Here is a 9,460-nt window from a genome sequence, read left to right as displayed (position 1 = left end):
ATTTTTTATTTGGACTAGTTATTGCCTTAGGTTATGTTGTGCACCAAAAATGTTTTTTTAGTTTATTAAAATTTTTGTGTTTTATTTTATTTAAGTGTTAAGTGTGGTGAATTATTTTATTTAAATGTTGTTTATTTTATTTAGTTGTTGTTGGCTTTATTTAGTTGTTTGTTAATCTAAATAAATTGTTAGAATTGTTTGGTATAATCTTTTTGAATTTAAATTTGTTAAATGTTTGTTTGATTAATTATTTTTAATATGTGAATAATTGTGTAACTTGTTTATTTTACTATTAGTGTTACATTTTAGATAAGTGTGACAATTGATGTGATTAAAATAGGTTAATTTTTTTTATTTTAAGTGTGTACCGAAATGTGTGTGTGTGTATGTGAATGTGTTTTATTTTTCTTTTATTTATTTATTTAGTTATTTTTCCCATTATAGAAAAGGAAAGGGTAGTATGAATCTAGACCTAATGTGAGTCTTGAGCATTTTTCCTTTTATTATGAAAAGAAAAGAAAATAGAAAAGAAAAGAAATATAAGTTGTCATCTTGTAGGAAAAGATGACAAGATTTATTTTTGATTTGGTTCACATTAGGATAAGGGTTTAGGTGAGGTGTAAGGAGAGGAAATGATGGGATTTAACTTAAATTATGGGATAGGAATTTGACTTTTCACACTTTAGTCATTTTCTTAAGGTTAGGTCACTAGAGGCTATAAATAGGAGAGTATGGAAGCCTTGGCATTCTTTTGCTTGTGGCTGCCAAAATTAGAGAGAGAAGGAGAGAGAGAGAGAGAGGCGTGAACGAGAGAGAATGAGGAGAAGAAAGGAAGAAGAAGGAGGAGGTCTTAGGTATGGTTTTTCTTATGATTCCTTGTTGTTTTAAGATTTAGGTTTATCTTCCTCATTATCTTAAGTCTTTTTCTATGTTCTTCTTCTTCATGGGTTTAAAAAATCCTAGGGTATTCAAGGGTGATTATCACTTGGGTGTTGATCAAGTTGTGTTCTTGATTTTACAATCAAGAGAGGTATTGAAACTCTACCCCTAACGCTATGGTGTTCTCTTTGGTTCTTGGATTTGTGGATATTTTTCTCAATATGTTGATGAATGGGAAATTGATATAGGCGTGGGTAGGGGTTTATGGTGTTGGTTTGATTTTTATTGTTGTATGTTCATAATATGTGTAATGAGATGATTATTGAAATATGGTGTTGATGATATTTTATGATTTTATATATGTATGTTTCGGACGAGGGGTGATGTTCAAGCATGATTGTTTTTCTTGTATGTTTTAAAATCAATTGGGAATCAAGAAACATGATAGGGTGTATATGAGATTATGTATCAATAAATTATGGTATGCATGAAAAATGATAGACACATGTTAGGTTTAATATAAAGGCATATATGAAGATTTGTGTTATGTTATTCATGCATGTTGTATTATTATTTTGTTGGGTTTCATGCATGAACTCATTAGAAAAAGAATAAGGTTTTATAAGGTTGTATATGAATATGTTTTAGTTATGTTCTTTGAATTATTTGTCTAATAAGAGCATGTTAGGATTTGTGAATTATTGTGTTTATGAAACATGAACGATCTTGTATGAATTTTATGAGACATGAGGTAAAAGATAAAATTCATGGTGATTTATGCTTGCTGATTTTGTGATTTAAATGGTGAAAAGATTGATGAAATAAGCATATGTATGCATAAGAATTACTCTAATGATATGTGGTGTTCGTAAAAATAAAATGGTGTTTTAATTCACAATTAAAATGATGTTTTTGCACAAATAATTACCTACAGATTTTTTGTTATATTTTTTAGACAATATGAGTTTTAAAAATAAGGATGGTGATTTTAATGATAAATTTGATTGCTAGAATTTTTGTTTAAAAATGTATAAAGTGTTTCAATAAAATGAAATTTGATTGGTATTTTGAAATAAATAAATAACCTAAATAATGGTAAAACTTAAAAGTAATATTTTTAATATAATATGAGTGGTTATTTTACAAGTTATGATTTTCTTTAATTGGATTAATAAAATTGTTGGATTTCATTCACTTGTGATTTTTAAATAATGGCTGAAAGTTTAGTTTAAAAAGTTTAAAATAGTTATTTAATTTTTCACATATGAATTTATGTTACATAAAATTAAGTATTAAAAATAATTCAAGCAAAATATATTTTTCTCACACTTAAAATTATTATTTTTCTCACATCAAATTATGTAATTATATTAACTTAAATTAAATTGTTATTTTTCTAAGGTGACATGATAATCATAGGTATTTTCTTTTTCTTTTTTTAAATATTTTCCAAGCCTTTGCTTTTCTTTGTAATTTAAAAATAATAATTGGGTCATTTATATATTTTTAATGGCTAAATAAATTTTTTTTTATAAAATAAAAAGAATGTTTTGGGAGATTTAATCAACCTAGTAATTTTAAGAAGATAAACAATGGTAAACAAAACATGCTACAAGTCTATTATTTTTAAAACGATAGAAGTAAGACGCATGGAATTATCGTTTTAAATGCCACATTTACGCAACGTTCCCACGTATGCATGTTACAAGAAAATTCACTTTTACGTCCAAAATCATGTCTATTATGCAACCATGTAGTTTTTATAGAAAGATCGTGCATGCAATATAGGTAGAATGAGCATTATTATTTTTATGACCTTATGTGTAATTAAGCATATGCGTATGTTGTGTGTAACTCCTACCATGTGTGCATGGCCCATGCACACATGAGTTATATGAGAGGGAAAAATAGTAATTATATGGAGCTAAGGAATGTCGTTTTGATTATGGTATAGGCTCGTTGAGAAGTTGTGGTTTTACTTAGCTTGGACCTGAGGTAAGGAAGTTAGATAGAATTTATGATTGTTATATTATGAATGGTAAGACTGTTGTGTGAATTAAATGTTATGAACTATGAATGCCATAATGTGATGATATGTTGGCTTGTATAAACGTTGTATGATATGAATGGATGTTAGCGTGATGAACGCGATACATCAAAATGGGTTGCTAAAGATAAATAAGACGTAACCCGAGTTACTAAGGATATGAAGACGTAACTCCATGGGCGAACGCGCTGAGGTTATTCAGGAACCCGAGACTCTTATTTACCTCAAAGGGTGGCATGGACAAGTTAGCGGGCCATGTTCACAAGGAATTGTTTATGATTATGTTATGATGTTTGGTGATGTTTATGATTTTGTTATGATGTTATGATGTTGATGATATGATGGTGGCATTATGCTGACGTAGATATGTTTATGTTTATAATATTGGTACCAATTATATGATGATGCTATGATGTATAAAGATGAATGATAGTGCTTGTAATTTGTTGTATCTTACTTGCTTGTTGTTTGTACTTCCTTATTGGGCTTTAAGCTCACCCCCTTACTTTCCCTTCCAGGTAGCAAATAGGGTTCTCTGTGGCACGTGTGGTGATGTGGGGAGTTCTGTCGTCCTGGTGTGTATGGCGTGGGGCATCCTATGGACGAGAAATGATCAACTTTAAACACCATTTTCAATAATGTTATGTTTAGTGGAATTTTCTTAAAATTATCAGTGGGACTTAAACTTTTGTTTGTTTTAGAACTTTGCATAAAACTGATATTTTCTTTTTAAACTTTTGGGCCCAACTTGCATGTTTTAAGCGAGACCCCACTGAAACCTTTATAATAAGTGGCTTTCTATTATAAACCATTGAAAATGTGAATGTTTTATTAAGTACTAGTTAATGGCGTTTTACAAATGGTATCAGAGCCAGGTTGTCCATGTTTCCAAGGACCCCCTCCCCATACACGCTAAAGATGGGAAAATCTCACTTCACCGCGTCACAAGTATTATGTGCTATTACTTGTTTTCATTTTATTTAATTTTTGTAGTTCGTAACTGCAGTAGTAAGTTGCGTCCTATATTGAAAACGACTAAGAAATAATTGCTTAAGGAGATCCGCACAATTCCTAAAGTCCAGCTTGATGAGGACCCCTACGATTGGTGCATAGTAGTCTTGAAAACGACAAAGGAGGTTTGTGATCACAGTCAGGGAATCATGAACAAATGGGGAGCCTTGCTATGGCACATAGAGCAATTCTGGGTGATGAGAGAAGCATTGTCGATGTACTCGGAGGCTCTTCAACAGTTGAATCGATCATGGAATGATGCTGTGCCAGAAGACCTGGAGTTTAGCACCATGGAGTTTGCGATTCGTGATTTTCTAGTAAATTACGATTTTAGTCGTCTGGAGCTGGTGTTAGTAAAGACGGATGATGGCGGAATAGAAGAGAGTTTGGAGATGGTGCATGACGTGGAAGGAGAATTGGTAGTTGAGGAAGTATTGCGAGCTATACCACGTCTGACCATGAGGATAGAGATTATGGCAAGCGCTCCCTGCTATTTCCACATCCCGGAGAACGTTTTTTATTATAGTTCAGGGGACGAGTCCACCGTTGAGGACTAGAGTCCAGTTCGTAATCGTCGGATGGGGTGTTAATAAATAAGATGGAATAATAATAGTTTTCTAAGACCATAAGGGATTTATGTTTTGATTAATTAAACACTTTTGGGATTGTTTAATTTTGGAATAATTTAAACATTTTGAATGCTATGGATATTTTGTTGCAAATGATGTGGTTTGAATATATGATTTTGCAATATCTATCAAACCAATTTGCAATGTTCCTTCCTTATGATTTTCCTTTGATTTCCTTAGAACCTCATCATGTCGACTAGAGGAAGAGGAGGAAAGGGAAGAGGATAAGGAAGAGGCAGAGGAAAGGGTGCCTCCACAAGGTCTAAAACTACGGCCACTCCTGACGTTGAAATGCCATCTGTTTAACCTGCAGCTCCAGTAGCACCATCTGTGGACCTAGTCGCAGAGGTAGCAAGGTTAAAAGAACAATTGAGATTGAGAGATGAGGAATTAGCTCAAGATAGACAAGCACCGCAAACATCCCAAACACACCAAATACCTCAAGTACCAGTGGCGCAACCTCAGCCGCCAATACCACCACCTGCACCACTACCAGTAACCTATGGGTTTGAACCAGTATATGAACGCTTTAGGAAACAAGCCCCACCAACTTTTGAGGGGAAAGCTGATCCAATGGTGGCAGAAGATTGGTTAAGGTTGGTTGAGGCTATTTTTGATCATATGGAGTTAGATGATCGCCAAAGGGTTTCCTGTGCAGTTTATTTACTTAAGATGGATGCACAGATTTGGTGGGATGTGACTAAACAAACCTGTGATCCGAATACCATGACATGGGCAGATTTTTTCCAGGCATTCAATAATAAGTACTATAGTCCAGCTGTGCTAGCAACTAAGGTTGACAAATTTATAACTCTGGTACAAGGTAATCTTTCAGTCACTGACTATGTACAGAAGTTCGATCGATTTGCCAAATTTTCCCCTGAAGTGGTGCCAACTGATGCATTGCAAGTCCATAGGTTAGTAAGGGGACTCAAATCGATGATCGCGAGGGACGTTAGGATGACCAGTGCTGAAGTGGTCAGTTATGCAGAGGTACTGGATAGAGCTCTTGAAGCTGAATATTTGGAAGAACGGATATGGAAGGATAATACTGCTAGAAGAGAGAACAACTTCACCAAGAGCAACAAGAGAAAGGCTAACGAAGGGCAGAATAGTGGGGTTGATAAAAGACCTAGACCTCCAGCAACGAATAGCAACATTCACAACTCTCAGAACCATAGCAACGGCAATAACCGCTTCAATGACCGAAACCGTGGGAACTAACAAGGCAATCGAGTAGAGCATCCTATCTGTCCTAAATGCTCGAAAAGACACCCAAGAGAGTGTCAGGCCGGTACCAACAAATGCTTCAAGTGCGGCCAGGCAGGACACTTGAGAAAGAATTGCCCACAATGGAAGGCGGGACAGAATAACAATAACAATCTGGTGCCATTAAGATTTTTCGCCTTAACGTAGAATGAAGTGGCCAATAGCAACACTGTAGTTACAGGTTAGCTCCCTATATTTGGTACAATGTGTAGAGTCTTAATTGATTCTGGAGCGACTCATTCTTATGTTTCCATGAATGTGATTGATAGACTGAATATGCCTTGTAAGATGTTTGAACACACCTTTAGTACATTGTTGCCATCAAGAGATATGATGTTGTCAACTAAGTGGTTACCGTCAACACCTGTAATGGTAGAAGGCAGAAAGTGCCCAGCAGATCTCATAGAACTGAGTATACCAGATTATGATGTCATACTCGGCATGGATTGGTTATCCAAACATGGGGCTATGATAGACTGTCGAAAGAAGACTGTAGAGTTTAGGCAAAAAGAAGGAGAGGTCTTTTACTTTAGAGGCGAAGTAGCAGTTTTTTGAACACGCATAATATCTGCACTGGAAGCACGGAATATGATGCAACATGGTTGTTCGACGTTTCTGACTAGTGTAGTGGATAAGTGTAAGGAGTTTGAATTTAAGTAGAAAATGTGCATATTATTTGTGAATTCCCAGAGGTGTTTCCCGAGGAAATACAAGGACTACCCCTGGATAGAGAAATCGAGTTTGTAATCAAGGTTGCACCAGAAATAACACTGATATCTAAAGCACCCTATCATATCTCTCCTGCAAAGTTAAAGGAACTTAAGAACCAGCTACAGGAGTTGTTGGATAAAGGGTTCATAAGACCTAGCCATTCGCCATAGGGAGCACCAGTCCTATTTGTGAAGAAGAAGGATGGGAGTATGAGAATGTGCATTGATTACTGAGAACTCAATAAGGTCACCATTAAGAATAAATATCCTTTGCCTAGGATAGTTGACCTTTTTGATCAACTGCAAGGGGTCTCAGTATTCTCGAAGATTGATCTGCGATCTAGGTACCATCAGTTGAAAGTGAAAGAGGGAGACATTCCGAAAGCGGTCTTCAGAACTCACTATGGGCACTATGAATTCTTAGTGATATCTTTTGGGCTCACCAATGCCCCAGCAGCCTTTATGGACATGATGAATAGGGTATTTAAGGATTTCTTGGACAAGTTTGTAGTAGTGTTCATTGATGATATCCTCATTTACTCGAAGACCAAGGAGAAGCATGAGGATCATTTGAGATTGACTCTGAACAGATTACGGGAACATCAGTTGTATGCCAAGTTCTTTAAATGTGAGTTTTGGCTGGAACAGGTAACTTTCTTAGGGAACATAGTGTCTAAGAATGGGATAGTGGTAAACCCATCGAAGATCGAGGCCATTAGAGACTGGCCCCAGCCAAAGAATGCTTTAGAAGTTCGGAGTTTCTTAGGGTTGGCGGGTTATTATAGGAAGTTTGTCGAGGGTTTCTCGAAGATTTCCACCTCGTTGACCAACTTAACCCGCAAACATCAAAAGTTTGCATGGACAGAAAAATGTGAAGAGAGTTTTCAGACCATGAAGGATAAGCTGATTTTCGCGCCTATCCTTTGTGTTCCCACTGAGGACGGTAAATTTTTGGTGTACTGTGATGCATCAAAGAATGGCTTGGGATGCATGTTGATGCAAGATGGGAAGGTGGTAGCTTATGCTTCTAGACAACTCAAGGATTATGAGCAGCGGTATCCCAATCATGACCTTGAATTGGCAGAAGTAGTGTTCACACTAAAGATATGAAGACATCACCTGTACGGAGACAAGTATGAGATATACACCGACCACAAAAGTCTGAAATACTTTTTCACACAAAAGGATCTGAACATGAGGCAGCGAAGGTGGTTGGAATTAGTAAAGGACTACGACTGTGAGATTCTATACCACCTAGGCAAGGCCAACGTGGTTGCAGATGCTTTGAACAGGCAGGGACATGGGAGTGTCTTAACACTACATACAATAGAGATGCCTCTTCAGAAAGAGATCATAAATGCCGGCATCGAAATTGTGACGGAAAGTTTGGCGAACCTTACATTGAAATCCTTGCTATTGGAACAAATTTGAGAAGGACAGAAATTGGATGAAGCCTTAGTGAAACAAGAGGCTTTGGTACAAGAAGGTGGTAGCAGAGATTTCACAATGTCTAATGGTGGATTTTTGAGATACAAGGATAGGATTTGCGTGTCTGAAAATGCTGAAATTAAGGAAAGTATTATGAAAGAAGCGCACACAACGTCTTATTCCTTGCACCCTGGGTCAACAAAAATGTACCAAGACCTTAAGGCATTATATTGGTGGCATGGAATGAAGAGGGACATTGCTGAGTTTGTTGTTAGATGTTTGACATGCCAGCAAGTCAAAGCTGAACACCAGAGGCCAGCAAGGTTGCTACAACCCCTCTACATTCCTGAATGGAAATGGGAGGATATAACAATGGATTTTGTGGTAGGGTTGCCTAGAACCACCAAGTAGCATGACTCAGTATGGGTGATAGTAGATAGACTCACTAAGTCTGCCCATTTTCTACCAGTCAAGACCACATACTCGGCGGATCATTATGCTGACTTGTATGTTAGTGAGATAGTGAGACTTCATGGGGTGCCAAAATCGATAATTTCTTATCGTGGGTCAGTTTTCACATCGAACTTTTGGAAAGCGCTACAGAGAGCTATGGGATCAAGACTAAAGTTTAGCACCGTATTTCATCCTCAGACCGATGGCCATTCTGAAAGGACCATTCAGATTTTAGAAGACATGTTGAGGTGCTGTGCTTTGGACTTTTCAGAGTCTTGGAACCGATATCTACCCCTAATGGAGTTCTCGTATAATAACAGTTACCAATCTACTATAGGGATGGCTCCCTGTGAGATGCATTATGGGCGTAAGTGTAGATCTCCTCTGCATTGGGATGAAGTTGGGGAGAAACAGATTTTAGGCCTTGAAGCAGTTAGGGAAGCCAGTGAGGTGATTGAGAAGATTCGCCAAAGGATGCTTACTACGCATAGTAGGAAAAAGAGCTACGTTGACCTTAAGAAAAGGGACATCGAGTTTTCAATGGGCGAGTTTGTTTTCTGGAAAGTCTCACCGAGGAAAGGTGTGATGTGTTTTGGAAAGAAAGGGAAGTTAAGCCCTAGATATATTGGCCCATTTGAGATTTTGGACAGAGTAGGGCAGGTTGCGTACCGTTTGGCACTGCCCCCAGTATTAACTGAAACGCATAATGTCTTTCATGTCTTGATGTTGTGTAAGTATGTGTCAGACCCCTCTCATGTGTTGAGATACGAGCCGTTACAGCTGAAGCAGGACCTGAGTTATGATGAACAGCCTGAGCGCATTATTGAAAATGGAATCAAGGAATTGGGATCCGAAAGGATTCCACTAGTTAAGGTCCTGTGGAAGAATAGTACATAACGAGAAGCAACATGGGAGCTGGAGGAAGAGATGAAAGAAAGATACCCTGAATTATTTGGTAAGAAAGAATTTCAGGACGAAATTCCTTTTTTAGAGGGTATATTGTAGTGCACCAAATTTTTTTTTTAGTTTATTAA

The 9,460-nt window shown here is 36.9% G+C and overlaps 1 long non-coding RNA gene across 1 annotated transcript; it reads left to right on the top strand.

Moving 5' to 3' along the window:
• The first annotated feature begins 699 nt into the window (after window positions 1-699).
• LOC133821129 (uncharacterized) lies at window positions 700-3,781 on the top strand. Its single transcript, XR_009887329.1, has 3 exons — window positions 700-854; window positions 964-1,030; window positions 3,445-3,781. It is a non-coding gene; the product is annotated as an uncharacterized LOC133821129 (long non-coding RNA).
• The last annotated feature ends 5,679 nt before the right edge of the window (window positions 3,782-9,460 follow it).

This window comes from Humulus lupulus, chromosome 3, assembly GCF_963169125.1.
Source record: "Humulus lupulus chromosome 3, drHumLupu1.1, whole genome shotgun sequence".
NCBI classification, from domain to species: Eukaryota; Viridiplantae; Streptophyta; class Magnoliopsida; order Rosales; family Cannabaceae; genus Humulus; species Humulus lupulus.
This window is presented reverse-complemented; position numbering and strand designations above follow the sequence as displayed.